We start from the raw sequence: 22139 nt of genomic DNA, 5'->3' as shown, positions 1-22139 counted from the left end.
AGGCACTAGGAAAAGCCCCTACTGGGGCTGGCCTTCTTATGCCTGCTGCCGGGCACTAGGAAAGGTCACTTCCAGGGCTGATCCTCTCACAACAGCTGCCAGGCTCTAGGAAAGACTCCCACTAGGGCTGGATCTCTCATACCTGTGGCCACAGGCTTCCCCACACACCTCCTTACCAGCAGTGCTGTATCTCTCATAGCTGCCAAACCCCACACCATGAACCTGTAACCACTGGAGCTACCATGACCCTGGCAGCCATGCCCACTCTGCACCCTGTCCTAACTGGGGCAGATCCGACTGCTCCAGGGAAGCCTTGGGAGTAGATCCCTGAGGGTGGCCCACATGCAGAGGTGGGGCTAAAACCACAGCAGAGCCCCAGGGGCAGACAACTAAGGAAGAAGAATGAAAATCTATCTGTGCAGCTGCAAAAGCTGCAGATTAAATTCCCGTGACTGGCTTGGTAAACCCTGCATAAGTGGAATATCTGAATGGACAACTAGTGTTCCCACAATTGAGACTCATCTATGGGGACAAGTACATGAGAGAGTTGGGCCAGGTCAGAATCTGAGCTGCCTCCACAGTGTCCACAGTGGGTCCAGAGACCTACCTAGAGGTATTGGAAGGCCTCCTGGGGAGGTGGAGGTTGGCTGTGACTCACTGTGGGGGCAAGGACACTGACACTCCAGGAAAATATTATTATTACTTTTTAATGTTTTTTTCTGTTTTATTATTTTTTATTTTTTTTAATTAAAAAACTTTAAATATATTTTTCTTTCTATTTTTTTTTTCTTTTTCTTTTTTTACTTCACTTTTTGCTGTTTTGTGTTTTTTCCTTGTTTTGTTATGGTTTGTTTTTAATTATTTTTATTGTTTTAGTGTTTGCTTTATGTGTTCTATGCTTATTTTAGTTTGCATTCAGCTTTTGTTTTGTTTCTGTTTTTTTTTAAAATTTAGTTTATAATTGTTTGATTTCATTTCTGAGTACTTTTATTTGTCTGCTTATTACCTTGTATTTTTTTCTTTGTTTTTGCTTGGTTTTTTGTATGTGTGTGTGTTTCTTTGTTAGTTTTTGTTTTGTTTGGTTGGTTTTGCTTTTAACATTTATCTTGAGTTTTACTGTTCTGTTCATTTGTTTTCTTTTTTTCCTTTTTTAAACTGTTGTTACTGTTTGTTTTTGTGTTTGCTCTTTGTCGTTGGTTGTATTAGTCTGTTTGTTTTCTCCCCCCCCTTACTTTTCTTATTTATTTATTTATTTTTGTCATACCATGTGACTTGTGAGGTTTTTGTTCCACAGCCAGGGATCAGGCCTCAGCCACTGGGGTTGGAGTGCCAAGTCCAGGATGCTGGAACACCAGAGAATTCCTGGCCCCAGGGAATATTAATTGGCAAGAGTTGTCCAGGATGTCTCCATCTCAACTCCAAGACCTGGCCTCACCCAACTGCCTGTAGGCTCCAGTGCTGGATGCCTCATGCCAAACAACAAGCAAGACAGGAACACAAACTCACGCATCAGCAGACAGGCCACCTAAAGACATACTAAGCTCACAGACACTCTAAAACACACCACCTGACATGGCACTACCCATCAGAAGGACATGATCCAGCTGCACCCACCAGAGCAGAGGCACCAGCCTCCCTCCTACCAGAGACCACCTCACCTACCAGGGGTAGATACCAGAAGCAAGAGGAAAAATAACCCTGCAGCCTGCAGAAAGAAGACCTCAAACACAGTAAGTTAGAAAAATGAGAACAATGAAATATGTTGCAGATGAAGGAGCAAGGTAAAAATGCACAAGACCAAATAAATGAACAGGAAATAGGCAATCTACCTGGAAAAGAATTCAGAGTAATGACTGTAAAGATGATACAAAATCTCAGAAACAGAATGGAGCCACAGAATGGATTGAGAAAATACAAAAAATGTTTGACAAAGACCTAGAAGAACTAAAAAACAAAGAAACAGTGATGAACAACACAACAACTGAAAGGAAAAATACACTAGAAGGAATCAATAGCAGGATAACAGAGGCAGAAGAACATATAAGTGAGCAAGAAGATAGAATGGTGGAAATAACTGCTGCAGAGAAGAATAAAGAAAAAAAAAAAAGAAAAGAAATGAGGACAGTTTCAGAGACCTCTGGGACAAAAATAAGTTCACCAGCATTCAAATTATAGGGGTCCCAGCAGAAGAAGAGAAAGAGAAAGGGTCTGAAAATATTTGAAGAGATTATAGTTGAAAAATTCCCTAACATAGGGAAGGAAATAGCCACCCAAGTAAGGAAGTGCAGGGAGTGCCATACAGAATAAACCCAAGGAGAAACATGCTGAGACACATATTAATCTAACTAACAAAAACTAAATACAAAGAAAAAATATTAAAAGTAGCAAGGGAAAAGCAACAAATAGCATGCAAAGGAATACCCATAAGGCTATCAGCTGATTTTTAAGCAGGAACTCTGCAGGCAAGAATGGGGTGGCAGAATATGTTTAAAGTGATAAAAGGGAAAAACCAACAAACAAGATTACTCTATCCTTCAAGGATCTCATTCAGATTTGACAGAGAGATCAAAAGCTTTACAAACAAGCAAAAGCTAAGAAGATTCCACACTACCCAACCAGCTTTACAACAAATACTAAAGGAACTTCTCTAGGCGAGAAACATAAGAGAAGAAAAAGGACCTACAAAAACAAACCCAAAACAATGAAGAAAATGGGAATAGGAACATACGTATTGATAATTACCTTAAAGATAAATGGATTAAATGCTTCAACCAAAAGACACAGACTGGCTGAATGGATACAAAATTAAAAGATCCATATACATGCTGTCTAGAAGAGACCCACTTCAGACCTAGGGGCACATACAGACTAAAAGTGAGGGGATGGAAAAAGGTATTCCATGCAAATGGAAGTCAAAAGAAAGCTGGAGTAGCAATACTCATATCAGATAAAATAGACTTTAAAAATAAAGACTGTTAAAAGAGGCAAGGAAGGACACTATATAATGAACAAGGATCAATCCAAGAAGAAGATATAACAATTGTAAATATTTATATACACAACATAGGAGCACCACAATACATAAGGCAAATGTTAACAGCCATAAAAGGGGAAATTGACAAGAACACAAAAATAGTGGGGAACTTTAGCACCCCATTTACACCAATGGACAGATCATCCAGACAGAAAATTAGTAAGGAAACACAAGCCTTAAATGACACATTAGATCAGATAGATTTAATTGATATTTATAAGACATTCCATCCAAAAGAAGCAGAATACAATTTCTTTTCAAGTGCACATGGAACATTTTCTAGGACAGATCACATCTTGGGTCATGAATCAAGCCTTGGTAAATTTAAGAAATTTGAAATTGTATCAAGCATCTTTTCCAGCCACAACACTGTGAGATTAGAAATCAATTACAGAAAAAAAAACAACTGCAAAAAACACAAATACATGGAGGCTAAACAATATGCAACTAAATATCCAAGAGTCCTGAAGAAATCAAAGAGGAAATATTAAAAAATGCCTAGAAACAAATGACAAGAAAAACGCAACAACCCAAAACCTATGGGATGCAGCAAAAGCAGTTCTAAGAGGAAAGTTTACGCCAATACAATCCTTCCTCAGGAAACAAGAAAAATCTCAAATAAACAACCTAACCTTACACTTAAATCAACTAGAGAAAAAACAAACAAACAAAAAACCCCCAAAGTTAGTAGAAGCAAAGAAATCATAAAAATCAGACAAAGCAGAAATAATGAAATAGAAATGAAGAAAACAATAGTAAAGATCAATAAAAGTAAAAGGTAGTTCTTAGAGAAGATAAGAAAGATTGATAAAACTTTAGCGAGACTCATTAAGAAAAAGAGGGAGAGGACTTAAATCAAGAAAATTAGAAGTGAAAAGGGAGAATTTACAACAGACTCTGTAAAAAAACAAAGCATTATAAGAAACTACTAAAGCAACTATATGCAATAAAATGGACAACCTGGAAGAAATGGACAAATTCTCAGAAAAGTACAACCTTCCAAGACTGAACCAGGAAGAAATAGAAAATATGAACAGACCAATCACAAGCACTGAAATTGAAACTGTGATTAAAAATCTTCCAACAAACAGAAGTCCAGGACCAGATGGCCTCACAAGTGAATTCTATCAAACATGTAGGGAAGAACTAACAACTATCCTTTTCAAATTCCTCCAAAAATTTGCAGAGACAGCAACACTCCAAACTCATTCTACAAGGCCACCATCACAATGATACCAAAACCAGACAAAGATATCACAAAGAAAGAAAAGTATAGGCCAATATCTCTGATGAACATAGATGCAAAAATCCTGAACAAAATACTAGCAAACTAAATCCAACAAAACTTTAAAAGCACCATATGCCATGATCAAGTGGGATTTATCCCAGGGATGCAAGGATTCTTCAATATATGCAAATCAATTAATGTGATACACAATATTAACAAGTTGAAGAATAAAAACCATATGATCATCCCAACAGATGCAGAAAAAGCTTTTGACAAAATTCAACACGGATTTATAGTAAAAACTCTCCAGAAAGTGGGCATAGAGGGAAGCTACCTCACCATAATAAAGGCCATATATGACAAACCGTCAGCAAACATCATTCTCAATGGTGAAAAACTGAAAGCATTTCCTCTAAGATCAGGAACAAGAAAAGGCTATCCACTCTCGCCACTATTATTCAACATAGTTTTGGAATTCCTAGCCACAGCAATCAGAGAAGAAAAAGAAATAAAAGGAATCCAAATTGGAAAAGAAGTGAAACTGTCACTGTTTGCAGATGACTTGATACCCTACACAGAAAATCCTAAAATGCCACCAGAAAACTACTAGAGCTAATCAATGAATTTAATAAAGTCTCAGGATACAAAATTAATACACAGAATTCTCTTTCATTCCTATACACTAAAAATGAAAAATCAGAAAGAGAAAGTAAGGAAACAATCCCATTCACCATTGCAAAGAAAGTATTAAATACTTAGGAATAAACCTACCTAAGGAGGCAAAACCTGTATGCAGAAAACTATATGATGCTGATGAAAGTAATCAAAGATGACACAAACAGATGGAGAGATATACCATGTTCTTGGATTGGAAGGATCAATATTGTGAAAATGACTATAATACCCAAAGCAATCTACAAATTCAATTCAATATGTACATTGTATCTGTATCAAATTACCAATGACTTTTTTCACAGAACTACAACAGAAAATTTTAAAATTTTTATGGAAACAAAAAGGACCCCAAACAGCTAAAGCAGTGCTGAGAATGAAAAACAGAGCTGGAGGAATCAGGCACCCTAACTTCAGACTATATTACAAAACTACAGTAATCAAGACAGTATGGTACTGTCACACACAAAAAAAGAAATATAGATCAGTGGAACAGGATAGAAAGCTCAGAGGTAAACCCACACACATATGGTCATCTAATCTATGACAAAAGAGTCAAGAACATACAATGGAGAATAGACAGGCTCTTCAATAAGTGGTCCTGGGAAAACTGGACAGCCTCATGTAAAAAAAATGAAATCAGAACACTCCCTAACACTGTACTCAAAAATAAACTAAAAATGGATTAAAGACCTAAATGTAAGGCCAGACACTATAAGACTCTTAGAGGAAAACATAGGTAGAACCCTCTTTGATATAAACCACAGCAGGATCTTTTTTGACCCATCTCCTAGAGTAATGAAAATAAAAACAAAACTTAAAAAATGGGACCCAATGAAACTTAAATGCTTTTGAACAACAAAGGAAACCATAAACAAGATGAAAAGACAACCCTCAGATGGGAGAAAATATTTACAAACAAAGCAACTGACAAAGGATTAATCTCCAAAATATACAAACAACACATACAGCTCAAGATCAGAAAATCAAAGAACCCAATCAAAAAATTGGCAGACGATCTAAATAGACATTTCTCCAAAGAAGACATACAGATGGCCAAAAAGCACATGAAAAGATGCTCACCTTCGCTGATTACTAGAGAAATGCAAATCAAAACTACAGTGAGGTATCACCTCACTCCAGTCAGAATGGCCATCATTAAAAATACTACAAATAATAAATGCTGGAGAGGGTGTGGAGAAAATGGAACCCTCTTGCACTGTTGGTGGGAATGTAAATTGATACAGCCACTATGGAGAACAATATGGAGGTTCCTTAAAAATACTAAGCATAGGACTATCACATGATCCAGCAATCCCACTTCTCGGCATATACCCAGAGAAACCATATTTCAAAAAGACATATGCACCTCAATGTTCATTGCAGCACTATTTACAATAGCCAGGTAATGGAAGCAACCTAAACGTCCATCAACAGAGTAATGGATAAAGATGATGTGGTACATATGGAATATTACTATGCCATAAAAGGGATGAAATTGGGTCATTTGTAAGACGTAGATGGAACTAAAGACTGTCACACAGAATGAAATAAGTCAGAAAGAGGAAAACAAATCTCATATAATAACACATATATGTGGAATCTAGCAAAATCGTATAGATGATCTTATTTGCAAACGAAATAGAGACACAGATGTAGAGGACAAACGTATGGACACCAAGTTGGGAAAGGAGGTTTGGGATGAATTGGGAGATTGGAATTGACATATATACACTATTAGTACTATGTATAAAATAGATAACTAATGAGAACCTACTGTATAGCACAGGGAACTCTACTCAATGCTCTGTGGTGATGTAAATGGGAAGGAAGTCCAAAAAAGAGAGGATATATGTATACTTATAACTGATTCACTTTGCTGTATACTATTAACTAACACAACATTGTAAAGCAACTATACTCCAATAAAAATTAATTTAAAAATGACAAAAGGCAAAATAAAAGAAACAGAGAAGTAGGGCAAAAAAATTGTAAAACAGTAACAAATGTGGTAAATATGAATTCAAATATCTAAATTATCATTTAGAATGTCAACTATTTAAAGACCAATTAACAGGCAGAGGTTTCTGGAGTGGATCCAAAAACAGGATCCACTTTGTGTATAAAGAAATATAAAGATTAAATGCAAAAGGATGAAGTATAAGATATAATGTTAAAAGTAGTCAAAATAAAGCAGGAGGAGCTATATTAAATTCTGACAGAACGGACCTTAAAGCAAGGAAATTTCTCAGGGATCAAGTAGGGAATTACTTAAGGATAATTGTATCAGTTAAGCAAGAAACAACAATTCTTAATGTGCAAATACCTAACAACAGAGCCTCAAACTATGGGAGGCATAAACTGGTGGAAATTCCAGGAGAAATAGATGAATCCATTACAGCACAATACACATTCCTCTCCATCTCACATGGAATGCTCATCAAAATGACCACATTCTGGACCACAAAACATAACTTACTTATTAAAAAAAATCATATAAGGTCTGCTATGAAAATACAATGTAATTAAACTAGAAATCAATAACCAAAATGTAAAAGGAAAATATTGAAAATTGTGGAGATTAAATAAATTAAGTTTAATAATTAATTAAATTTTAAGATAAAGTTTTAAATATTTTGAATTAAATTGAATAACAATAGGGGCCTGGATCAAGATAGCAGAGTAGGAAGATCCTAAGCTTACCCCCTCCCACAGATACAGCAAAACTAACACAGCAAATAGAAAAACTATCTCTGAGAACAACTAGAAGAGCAGCAAAACAGATTTTCTACAACAAAGGATATAAAGAAAATACCACACTGAAAAACATAAAAGACAAGAGATATCATCTATCTAAAATCCATACTGCCTGTGTAGGACCAACAAGTGAGAGGGAGAATAGAACCACAGAACTCCCCTGGAGGAGTGAGGGAAGTTGGGCTCCCCAATATTGAGTACCTGATCCAGAAAAACAAGCACGTATAATGTCTGGCTTTGAAAACCAGTGGGGTTTACATCTGGGAGAGCCTCAGTGGCATAGTGAGACTCTCTTTCGAAAGGCTCATGCAAAACTCACTAGATATGAGTTCCAGTACAGAGGCAGCAAGTTGAAAAGTACCTGGGTCCTATAAGGAGGAGATTCATTGCCTGGACCTAGTGGAACATTCTCAAGGAATAGAAGCACTGGTGGGTCCTCGTTTTTGTTTTTGTTTTTTTAATCTCTCCTTCCTCCTATCTGATCCAGTGATGCCATTTCTATCACTCCATAAAACTGGCTAAACTATTGCAACCCACCCCAAAGTCCCCATGAGGACCAGACCCACCCACTCCACCTCTCTGGTTGATCTCACCAAAATGGCTTTACCCACCCCATACATCAGTCAGCCCTGACACAAACAAGCGTTCCTCAAAAGTGACTCCCATTCCAAGGATCTAACCCTGTCCCTGACCATCAACAGATGGAAAGTGAAGTGATAAAGAAAGATATTCCATGCAAATGAAAACAAAGAAAACCTGGGGTAGAAATATTTATTTGAGACAAAATGGACTTTAAAACAAAGACTGTAAAAAGAGAGAAAGAAGGGAATCATAAAATTATAAAGGGATCAATCCAACAAGAGAATATAACAGTTGCAAATATCTATGTACCCAACAGAAATACATAAAGAAAATATTAACAGGTATAAAGGAAGATATTGACAGTAAGGCAATAAAAGTTGCAGACATTACACCTATTATATCAATACATAAATCATCCAGGCATAAAATCAATACAAAATTATCAAATGTGAATGATACATTAGACCAGATGTAATAGATATATATAGAACAGTACACTGAGAAACAGTAGAATACACATTCTTTTAAAGTGCACATGGAATATTCTCCAATATAGATCTTATGCTAGGCCACAAAAGAAGTCTCAGTAAGTTTAAGAAGTTTGAAATCATACAAAGCATCTTTTCTGACCACAAAAGTTAAAACTAGAAATAAATTACAAGAAAACTAGAATAGAAACACAGGGAGGTTAAACATACTACTAAACAAAAAAATAGTCAATGAAGAAATCAAAGAGGAAATCAAAAAAATACTTTGAGATAAATGAAACTGGAAACACAGTATTCCAAAGTCTATGGGATACAGCAAAAGTAGTATTAAAAGGGATGTTTACAGTGATACAGACCTACTTTAGAAAACAAGAAAAATATCAAATAAAAAATCTAAACTTACACCAAATGTAAGTAGAAAAATAAGAACAAAAAAGCCCAAAGTTAGTACATGTAAGGAATTAATAGATGAGAGTGGAAATATATAAAAGAGACTAAAAAGTATACAATAGAAAAATTCAATAAAACTAAAGACTGTTTCTTTGAAAAGATAAACAAAATTAATAAAACTTTAGCCAGATTTATCAATAAAAAGATGTCTCAAACAAATAAACTTTGAAATTAAAGGGACAAGTTACAACTGACACCACAGAAACACAAAGCATCATAAGAAGTTACTATGAACGATTATATGCCAAAAAATTGGACAACCTAGAAGAAATGGATAAGCTCTTAGAAGCCATCTTCCAAGACTGAATTATGAAGAATTAGAAAATATGAACAAAGCGAGTAGAATCAGTAAAAAAAAAAAAAAAAAAAAATCTCCCAACAAACAAAAGACTAGGGCAAGATTGCTTCACAAGTGAATTCTACTACACTTTTAAAGAAGAGTTAAATGTTAGAGTTAAATGAGTTAAATGTAAAGATTTGCCTATCCTTAAATTATTCCAAAAACTTAAAGAGAAAGGAATGCTTACAAACTCATTCTATGAGGCCAGCATTACCCTATACCAAAGCCAGATAAAGCCATTACAGAAAAAGGAAATTACAGGCCATTATCCCTGATAAACATAAATGCAAAAATCCTCAACAAAATATTAGCAAATTGAATTCAACAATACTTTATAAGGATCATACACCATGACTAAGTGGGATTTATTCCAGATAGCAGTACTCCCAGATTGATTCATATACTGTATGTAATTCCTATCAAAGTCCCATTTGCCTATTTTTAATAAATGTACAAGGAACCCTTAAAAGCCAATGCCATCTTGAAATAGAACAGAGTTGGAGAACTCACACTTAATTTCAAAATTTACTCCAAAGCTACAATAATCAAAACTGTGTGTGGCCAGTGTAAAGATAGACATATTGATCAATGGAATAGAATTCAGACTTTAGACATGAACTCATAGATTTCTGGTCAATTGCTTTTTGTCTAGGGTGCCAAAACTATTCAACTGGGATGGTCTTTGCAGCAATGGCAATGTAACAACTGGATATTTGCATGCAAAGTAATGAAGACAGAATCCTACTTTATACCACATTTAAAAGGTAAGTCAAAATAGATCAAGTATCGAAATGTAAGGGCTAGAACTATAAAGTTCTTTGACATGAATATAGGTATAAATAAATCTTCATGACCTTGGAATAGGTACTTTTTTTTTGGTACTTGTTTTTAAAATATGAAAACAAAAGCATAAGCAATAATAAAAATTGGTAAACTGAAGTTCCTCACAATTAAAATTTTTCCATGTTAAAGTACATTATCAAGAAAGATGGGGGCTTCCGTGGTGGTGCAGTGGTTGTGAGTCCGCCTGCCGATGCAGGGGACATGGGTTCGTACCCCAATCCGGGAGGATCCCACATGCCGCAGAGCGGCTGGGCCCGTGAGCCATGGCCACTGAGCCTGCACGTCTGGAGCCTGTGCTCCGCAATGGGAGAGGTCACGACAGTGAGAGGCCCATATACCACACACACACAAAAAAAAAAAAAAAAAAGAAAGAAAGAAGATAGACCTCCTAATAAGAAAAACTATTTAAAAATATTTTAACAGCTAAGAGTTTAGTATCTAGGATGTATAATGAATCCTTAAAACTCAGTAGTAAAAACATCAGTAACTCATTTAATAAATGGACATAAAACTTTTCTTCAAAGAAGATATACAAATGATCAGTAAATGTGTGAAGAAATGCTCAATATCATTACTACTGGGGAAATGCAAATAAAAACCACAATAAGATACCAATTCACATCCACTAGTTTGCCTATAATAATATTTAAAATATTATTTTAAATAAAAATAAGAAATGGAGAAAAAAATAGTATTGGAGAGGATATAGAGAAATTGTAATCTTCATCTACAGGTGATAGGAATGTAAAATGGTGCAGCCATTTTGAAAAATAGTTTGGCTATTCCTCACATAATTAAACATAGAGTAACCATATGACCCAACATGTTCACTCCAAGATATATATCAAAGAGAAGTGAAAACATGTTTATACAAAAAATTGTGCATGAATTTCATAGAAACATTACTTCTACAAGCAGAAAAATCAAAATGTCTATCAACTGATGAAAGTATAAACAAGTCTAGTATATCCATACAATAGAATATTTACCCTTAAAAAGAAATTAAGTAATGATACATATAACAGCATGAATGCACCTTCAAAACATTATGCTAACTGAAAGAAGCCAGACACAAAAGGCCACACATGGTATGACTGCATTTATATAAAATGTCCAGAATAGGAAAAACCACAGAGACAAAAAATAGACTAGAGGCTTCCAATTGACAGAGGAAGGAGAGAATTGAAACTGACTGTTAACAGGTCTGGGGTTTATTTTTGGGGTTGTGGAAATGTTCTTGAATTTGGTAGTGATGATGGTTGTGCAACTCTGTGAACATACAAAAATCACTAAATTGTACACTTGAAAATTGTTAAATTGGTGAATTTTATGTCATGAGAATTTTATCTCAAAAAACTCTTAAACAGAGGAAATTATTTAAAAATAAAGGTGAGGGCTTCCCTGGTGGCTCAGTGGTTGGGAGTCCACATGCCGATGCGGGGGACGCGGGTTCATGCCCCGGTCTGGGAGGATCTCACGTGCCACAGAGTGTCTGGGCCTGTGGGCCATGGCTGCTGGGCCTGTGCATCCAGAGCCTGTGCTCTGCGACAGGAGAGGCTACAGCAGTGAGAGGCCCGTGTACCACAAAAAAATAAATAAAATAAATAAAATAAAATAAATAAAGGTGAAGCAAATAGGTTTTCTAAAACAAAAGATGAGAAAATCCACTGTCAGTAGACATTCTCTATAAGAATTACTAGAGGAGGTCTTCAGACTGTAAGAAAATAACCTCAGCTAGAAACATTAAACTATAGAAAGAAAAGAAGTCAGTGTCATGGATAAATATGTGAACAAATATGAAAGATATTGACTATTAAAAACAAATACAATAAAACATCTTGTGAGATGTAGAAGTAATGTAGAAATAAAATAATTGACCAAAAGACAAATAACCAAAGCCAAGATTGGAGCTTTAAAAATGCAATTAATTTTTAAAACTGTTTTAAAGTTCTTACTTTTGGGGAAAACAATTTAAGTACTAACTGAAGACAGACTATAGTAAGTCAAGATGCATATTCAAATACCTGGTGTGACCAATTAGGAACCATACAAAAATACAAAATTTAAAATGTGATTTAAAACTAACTGGAGAATTAAAAATGTTTAATTATGTCAAAAGAATAGAATAAAACAGAATTAAAGAATAACTAATAGGGCCTCCCTAGTGGCGCAGTGGTTGAGAGTCTGCCTGTCGATGCAGGGGACACGGGTTCATGCCCCAGTCTGGGAAGATCCCACATGCCACGGAGTGGCTGGGCCCATGAGCCATGGCTGCTAAGCCTGCACATCCAGAGCCTGTGCTCCACAACGGGAGAGGCCACAACAGTGAGAGGCCCGTGTGCCGCAAAAAAAAAAAAAAAAGAATAAAGAATAGGCAACAGAAGATAAATAGAAACATGAAAGACATAAGCCAAACTACATCAGATATTAAATTACATGTAAATGGAATAAACACTCCAATTGAAGGCAAAGATTATCAATTGTAATAAAATAACAATGCATCTCTATGTTATTTGCATCTGAAATATTTCCAATATAAAGATACAAAATGATGAAATGTAAAAATATGGAGGAACATACACCATAGAAATACTAATCCTAAAATATTTGTGTAGGTCCCTTAAAATCAGGCAAATTAAATCTTAAGGCAAGACATACTACTAGACAAAAATAATGCTTTATTGTGACTTTTGTCAATTCAATTAGATGGTGAAGCAGTTCTAAATTTGTATGTACCTAAAAAAGTTTCAAAATCTAGAAGTCAAAATTTTACAAAATTAACAGGGAATAAATAGGCAAATCAGAGTTGATATTAACACACTTCTCTCAGTAACTAATAAGGACATTTTTCTTTAGATAACCTATAACATGTGTATTATAGTTTATATCGGGATTAGTCATAGTGACTTTGAATCCCCAGTACCTTGAAAATATTAGAGCCTATTACATATAATTGTTGGGAATATCAAATAAGTATGCTAGGCAGATTTCTAAGATAGTCCCATGATAGCACCCTGGTATTATACCCCTTATAATCCATAAGTGTGAGTGGGGTCCGTGACTTGCTTCTAATCAATAGAATATAGTGACAGTAATGGATGCCCCTCTTTGATTAAGCTATTTTTATGGCAGAGGAAAATGTGACATTACTCCCTTGATTAGGTTATATTTTAAGACAATGGTGATGGGATGTTTCTAGCATTATTGTTATATAAGACTCTATCTTAGAAAACAGAATTCAAGGTATTCTTTCTGTCTTAGAGGGAGTAAGTTTCTATGTCATGAGAAGGTCATATGGCAAAGAGCTGTATGTTCATCCTCAGGGACTGAGAAAGCCGTCCATCTGAAATACAGCAAGAAAACCTGTACTCGTCCCTACAACTATAGGGAAATGAATTCTGTCAATAATCTGTGGGAGCTTGGAAGGGTATCATTCCCCAGTCAACACTCTAGGTGAAAACACAACCCAATAAATACATAGCCTTCTGTAAGCCTCAGTAGCAAACCCAGATAAGCTCTGCCCCAACTTCTGACCTTCAAAAACTGAAAGATAAAAAATGTTTGTTGTTTTCAGTCTTAAGCTGCTGAATGTGTGCTAATTTGTTAGCTGTAATAGAAAATGGATACAATTTAATTATTCTAGAAAATGTATTTCCTTATCCTGACTGGTAGGTAGGCACTCAATGTCATTTTAATTGTGTCTTATCAACTTCTGTTTCTCACTATATACAATTATTATATCTTAAACATAAATAACACAATATAAGCCTTCCAGTTGAAAAATGCACATCACATCTATATAGCAAGATAGGTAGTCATATACCTAAAAGAGAAAGAAGAGTGAGAAGAGACAAATAAATCAGGAAAAACAAATACATTAATAATTTTGAATTTTCTTTAAAAAATCTATCACTACCTCACAAATATTTATGATTCATGCACTTGAAGAATACAGTGAAATATTATTCTCTTCCTAGGTTATGAAGAACCTGATGACTTTTCTGAGCTCATCTTTTGTCCCTTTAAAATAGCCTCCCTTGCTCCTACCATACTAGCTTCATTTTAGCACCTTGAACCTGTTAATCGTGTTCTCTACTCAGGGCTTTTGTATCCCCTCTGGTTGGAATTTTTTTTGTTGCTAGCTTCATGGCATTCAAATCTCAGCTTAAGTTACTATCTCAATATGGATTTCTCCTCTCCTTATTCAAGTCCTAAAATCACCATCTATCATTCTCTGTTTCATCTCTGCCTAAACATTTTTAGTGATTTTTAATTTTTTTTTAAATTTTATTATTATTATTTTTTTGTGGTACGTGGGCTTCTCACTGTTGTGACCTCTCCCATTGTGGAGAACAGGCTCCGGACGCACAGGCTCAGCGGCCATGGCTCACGGGCCCAGCGGCTCCGCGGCATGTGGGATCTTCCCAGACCGGGCCACGAGCCTGTGTCCCCTGCATCAGCAGGTGGACTCTCAAACACTGTGCCACCAGGGAAGCCCTTTTTTTTATTTTTGAGAGTTTTTTTTTTTCCATAATCCCCTAATGGAATTTACATTGAAAGAGTAGGAACATTCTCTGTCTCATTTCTCACTATACCCCAGTACCTAGAATATATCATGACCTGTAATAGGTGCTCAGTAAATACCGTAAGAATTGGTGAATTTAAAAGAAAAACTACTAGATTTTTATTCTTCCTTTGAACTAGGCCCTTCTTAGCCTAGTTTGAAAAGACAATTCTATATTCAGAGTTATCAGTGTTTTCCATTATACTGTATTTTGTTCTATAACTTTGAATTTTCATGCTGTCTTTGTTATTAATAATTTTAAAGTAGCACTCAGAAAAATATTACTGCATTTAAAGTTTGTTTTTTAAACTCTAATAATATGTTTACGAATACTATGTATACTGCTCAAAAAGTGACTTCAAATTTATTAGACCAGGACCCAATTTTGAGAGAGTTGACAAAGAAATAGGTGTTTGATTCTACTATAGTTTAAAATATCTTTCTTGTTATTTGACTGTTGCTCATAGAGTGTTTTCATTTATTGCATTCATTTCTAACATCATGTAAGCTCTGGTACTGAATTAATTATTTGTTCTTTTATTTATCCCAGTGAATTTTATGTGATTATAAAAGATTAATTTGATCTTGTTCAAGTAAATTATGATTTTCCACAGGGTTATCTTTTAAATTATGTCCTCTGTGTTATTTGCATATTTGTATTAGAATTATTTTTAGGACTTGAGTTGTGAATTATTACTGTTTCATGCATTAAAAAATTTTATCTGTGCCACACTGAAGATGTAAATATAAATTCCTATCATGAACTATATTCAAATATGATTTTTATAAACACCTAAAGATTGAAATTATATTTAAATTAACATGAATGCTCTCCTAGCATCCAAGAACACAAGCACTCTTTTTTGACTTAGTTTTGTGATAACACAAAGAAAAGGCCTAATAATTGATAGAACTTATCTTTCTGTCCATTTTGACATACTTATATTAATAGACTAATAATATTTGACATGGACCAATGATAATGCATGCATTTGCAACATTCTGAAATAATAGAACAATCATTTATTAGATTTTGAAGTTTCAAAGTATTTAAATTACTGTGCCACACCACAGTATATCATATGGCCCGTGAATACTACTTTCCTATGAAACATTGCTAAAATTTCAGGAAAAGAGATATTCTTATCTCTCTATTACCAGGACATGGATCTTGTTTGGATCATGCCCCATACCCAGTGAGGGAAAAGAAGTTAAAGCAACTGACCTGTGACCTATTTATTTCTCAATACTGTGGCTTCAGAGAGAGGACTAGGAGAGGTTTGATCTCAATTTTTATAAACATGATCACTGGAACTTCTGAAAAGTAGACCAATGATATGTACAAGAAAGTATGCTTTCCTATGTAATGCTTTTAGTACTGGTTTAACATTGGTTATTTCAAACAAACCTAGAAAATATTGATTTGTGAGATATGATTCCCTATAAAATGTCACATAATCTATGCTACTATTTGACGTACAAAATGGAGATATTTTATAAACTAAACATTCCATGACAAGACTCTCGTCTAGAGACCTGTGTTTGGTTTAAGAACAAGAGACCTTGGGAGCTGCCTTCACTATCCCAGACATTCTCTCTGCTTTTCCTCTGTTTCTTAATTGCTTATCTTCATGAAATTATTAGTAAAACTTGATATTGAGTAAGATATTTGACTCATGTGATTCTGAGTTTATAATACTATTGAGTTTGTCAGCTCACCCAGTTTCTACTCCTAGGAATGTTGACAAGAACCCAGAGGAATCAAGTTGTGGTACCATAGCAGTCATAATCTCAGGATAGTCTCATCTATATCTGTCTATTCCAAGGGGAAAATAAGGTAGAGACATAAAAACCCAGATCACCTCACAATAGCCTTTCTTCTTTCTGCCTTTGCTCACTCCCTCAATTTCTTTCCTTCCTTCTTTCCTACAAATTTTACAGTTGTAGCTGTTTATTAGTGTGTAAGTAACATGAAAAAGGCCACATCAGAAACATTCTCATAATCAAATTACTCCCCAGAAAAATGCCTACAACTTGTATGTAACCTACTTTGAGTATCTTACACACAGGCATGTGCGCATGCTCTCTCTCTCTCTCTCTCTCTCTCTCTCTCTCTCTCACACACACACACACACACACATAGTAAATATGTGACTTCATTTATGTAAATAGGATCATAGTCTATATTTTGTATTTATGACTTGCTATTTTTCACAATGCATTTAACAAAATGTATCAGAAATTTATTTCTCCCTTTAAATTCTCATTTTCTTTTTCTCACTAACACTTTTTCCCTCACAACTTGTCATTGGGCATAGTATTCCATAGAACACTGTAATGCTGGACCTTCTTTTATTTAATAATGCCCAAATTATTAAAATAGAAGATTGTTTCCAGTTTTCCTGTGTAACAAAAAACTGCTACAATGACCATTACTGTAAATATAAACCAGTCCTTATAACAGAAGATATTATCATAATGATAATTTTTATGTTTATTCACAAATTAATATCTACTTTTGTTGAAATTTCCTTCTCCTTAATTCCTACTCTATTCTCTATGTAATTTATATCATTAGTAGCCATTTTAAATTTTTTTAGTTTATATATTTTCCCATTTGTCATGGGATTATTTTATTTATTGAATGGTAGCACGGTAATCCATTTCTTGTTTTTTTATTCTTTAATTTTTATTGAAGTACATTTGATTTACAATATTATGTTTGTTTCAGATATACAACATAGTGATTCAGTATTTTTATAGATTATACTCCATTAAAAGTTTTACAAAATATTGGTTATGACTCCCTATGCTGTACAATATATCCTTGTGCTTATCTAATTTATACAAAGTAGTTTGTATCTCTTAATCCCATATCCCAATCTTGTACCTCCCCCTTTCCCACTCATAGCTACTAGCTTGTTTTGAATATCTGTGAGTCTGTTTCTATTTTGCTATATGTATTCATTTGTTTTAGTTTTTAGATTCCACATAGAAGTGATATTGTACAGTATTTATCTTTCTCTGTCTGACTTATTTGACTCAGCATAATATTTCTAGGTCAATCCACTTGGCTACAAATGGTAGAATTTCATTCCTTTTTATAGCTGAATAATATTCCAGTGTGTGTGTGTGTGTGTGTGTGTGTGTGTGTGCCACATTGTTATCCATTCATCTGTTGATGGACACTTAGTTTGCTTCCATATCTTGGCTATTATAAATAGTGCTGCTCTGAACATTGGAGTGCATGTATCTTTCTGAATTAGTGTTTTTGGTTTTTCCAGATATATACTCAAGAGTGTAACTGCTGGATCATATAGTACTACAAAGCTGCAGTACTCAAAATAGCATGGTACTGGCACACACACAAAAAGACACAAAGATCAATGAAACAGAATAGAGAGATCAGAAATAAATTCATAAACCTATGGTCAATGAAGTAAGACCATAGGTTTACTCTAAGACAATGAAGCAAGAATATACAATGGAGAAAAGACAGTCTCTTCAATAAGTGGTGCTGGAAAAACTGGACAGCTACATGTAAAACAATGAGATTAGAACATTTCCTCACACCATATACAAAAATAAATTTAAAATGGATTAAAGACCTTAACCTGAAACCACAAAACTCCTAGAAGAGAACATAGGCAGAACACTGGGACATAAATTGCAGCAATGTTTTATTTTTGGTTTGTTTGTTTGGTTGGTTGTTTTTGGACCTGTGTCCTAAGGCAAAAGTAATAAAAGCAAAAATAAACAAATGGAACCCAATTAAACTTGAAAACTTTTGCTACTGAATGGGAGAAAATATTTGCAAATAATATGACTAAAAATATATATATAAGCGTTCATAAACTCAATATGAAAACAGCAAGCAACCCAATCAAAAAATTGGCATAAGACCTGAATAGACATTTTTCCAAAGAAGATATAAAAATGGCTAACAGGCACATGAAAAGATACTCAGTATCACTAATTATTAGAGAAATGCAAATCAAAACAACGAGATATCACCTCTCAGAATGGCTATCATCAAAAAGTCTACAAATAACAAATGTTGGCAAGGATGTAGAGGGAACACTGGTACACTGTTAGTTGGGATGTAAGTTGGTGCAGTCACTAAGGAAAACAGTATGGAAATGTCTCAAAAAACTAAAAAATAGAACTACCATATGAGCCAGGAATTCCATTTCTTGTTATTAATGTATCAAATTTGTTGATAATTCAATTGTTTTATACCTTTGCATGGTGTTTCATTTTACACAATTTATTAGTTCTTATGTACTCATATAAGTACATTTTTTTCTTGATAGTCTTCATTTTTATATGCTTAGGAAGGTAATTTTCACTTATATAATTATTCTTTTCTGTTTTCTTCTATAATGTCTATAATTATATTTTCTACATATAATCAACCTGGAATTTATTTTGTATATGAATTTGGAATTTTCTTTGATTTTATTTTGCTCCAAATAAATTATGAAATATTTCATCATTATTTATTGCAGATCCATTAGCTATTCCTTAGAAATGCTGGCTATATTATATGATATCACATTTTGATTTACACTCACATTGATTTTCATATCACCTGCCAAAACACAGTATCTTGTACAAGCATGCATTTGTTGATTAGAATTTTAAACTGAAGGAATATTTTGAATGAAAATATGAAGGTCTGATAATGTGGATTACTTAATCTATAATTGTAACTAAGCTCAATTAAGAACATCTATTAGTATAATTAGAATATTTGCTTCCATGTTATTGTTCATATTGTTTGAACTACCTAAAATATATTTCATGCCTTTTTAATACTGAACCAAATTTATGTCCTACAAAATCTTATATATACTCTACCTTTCTCTGAAGTTCACAAGAATTTGCTTGTGAATTATGATGTTATTTTCCAGCTGTTTCCATCTCCCTGGTTGGCTTTAAAACTAAGATAGTAACTTTACTTCTCTGAATCATCACAGCCCTATGATGTTAGAAATAGAATTTCGGAAAACAGAAGAGAGCTTTTTCCTCCTCTAAGCAGTTATTTGTCCATTTTTACCAGGACATGTAACCTAAAATTCTGTCAATAAAATGTGTTATGACTAAAATATTTTGATACCATTTTGGAATCAACAGTGTAATTTTATAGCATTATTAGCTAGAGCTAGGTATAAATATGCCAAAGTTTACAAATGGAATTGAATAATTTAAGATTCTGCCATGATTTTAGAAACATCTATTTGAATTTTTGGATATAAAAATTAATTTATGTAAACATTAACCATTGCAAATATGTGTACTGAGACCCATATTGGAAGACATCTATTTAAATAACATAATATCTAATTAGCCATGGAACTAATCTATGAATAGTTCTATTCATATAATATGAAGTTCTCATGTTGCTTTACAGTCAATAATCCACATGTAAAGCTAACAACGATTCTGATTTTTATGAAATATAGAATAATTTTGCCTGAATTTGAACTGCGTATATAAATGAAATTATGCATTATGTAGTACTTGATGTGTTTTTTTTCCACTTATCATTATACTTTTATCTGTCATAATATGGGTTTTTAAGCATGGCAGTAGATCAATATTACTGCCATTTAGGAGTCCATATATACATAACACATTTTATTTATTCTTGTATTAATGGACATTTGATTGTTCTTAATTTTTAGCAATTATGACTATGTATAAATTTATTAAGTTTTTTATAGAATAGTTTTCTTAACATCTATGCATTTTTCAATATGTATGTTATAGTATAATTGATTTTTTAAATATAACATTCAGATAGAATGAGAAAGAAGTGATAACTCAAATTTAAAGCTTATATTTAAGAAGTATCCTTCATCTCTTTTGGGTTCTAAGAAGCAAATTTTGTCATCTTACTACCAGAGACACCATTAATTTATTCTTGAAATTACATACATATTGTAAAAGCACTTTTCTTTGCAGTTTTACTCAATTAAGAAGTTTTTAAAAATGTATTTAAATGTATAAAACAATAACTAGGAAGAGAATAAAGGCATTGGGAAAAAATCAGATCAGCGTAGTATATAACATTTACTTTAGATATTACAATTATTTTTAAAATACTACCTTCCAATTATTATTATATTAATGAAAGTATAAATTGATGTAATGGATGTTGTAAATAATATGATGATTTAAGATATAATGTAATGGTCATTCATTAAAAAATTTACCTACCAGGCTTATAAGTAAGCCAGAAATACATAGGGGAAAGCTCTCTTTTACTGGTAGCAACTTCTGTTAAAAGAATATTTGCATAATAATGTAAAAAAATGAGTTAAGAGACTATAATAGTAAATTCTGAATAATTTTGAAAAGAACATGAAATAATATCTTAAGTGGTTATGTAATTATAAATTGAAATAATCATCTCTTGACCCAAATTGCTCCTTTCCAAAAGCTTAAACAATTTAATTCCTAAAAAAAAACCCCTCAAGTATAGATATCACTATTATCATCAAGGCAAATAAAGGAATTGAGGTTTGAAATGCTAAGTGGCTTGTTCATGGCCTCCAGCAAGTAAATAACAAGATCAGACAATTTTTGTTCAAACCCCGTTTGACTATTTGACAATAATAACCCTGCCTTTAGATTTTTATCCGAAGTATGCCACCAACACACTCCCAGCACTCTAGTTTTGGTCATATCCATGGCTCAGTACAATGTCACACTCTCAATTTCCCAAATGTTTGGTTATAGTCATCATCTTTTCATATAACTGTGACTTTTAATTTCTTTAGTTTTGTCTAAAGCAATATCATTTATCCAGGCACAGGAGATTGAGACAATTATAGAGACATTTGTAAATTAATTTCTGTCTTCCTGTTACATGTTCACAAAAATAAGAAATGCCTATTGGGAAAATTACATTAAATATATTTTTGTTAGCATTATTGGTATAATAGTATTAAAATCAAAGTATTTATTATAATTTAACCCATCTACAGAGCCCCAGAATGTAGAAGACATTGTGCTAAGTAGTGGAGAAATATAAAGATAATAATGAAAGCATCTTTGTCTTCAAGAAGTGTATTATCATACAGAGACTAAACGTTAAGTACAAAAGGGAATAACAGGACATCTAAGAGAAATTATATAAGAGAAGATGCAAGGAGATTTCAATTGAATATAGTATT

The sequence above is a fragment of the Pseudorca crassidens genome, chromosome 5 (genome assembly GCF_039906515.1).
Source record: "Pseudorca crassidens isolate mPseCra1 chromosome 5, mPseCra1.hap1, whole genome shotgun sequence".
Classification (NCBI taxonomy): domain Eukaryota; kingdom Metazoa; phylum Chordata; class Mammalia; order Artiodactyla; family Delphinidae; genus Pseudorca; species Pseudorca crassidens.
Note: the sequence above shows the minus strand (reverse complement) of the source record.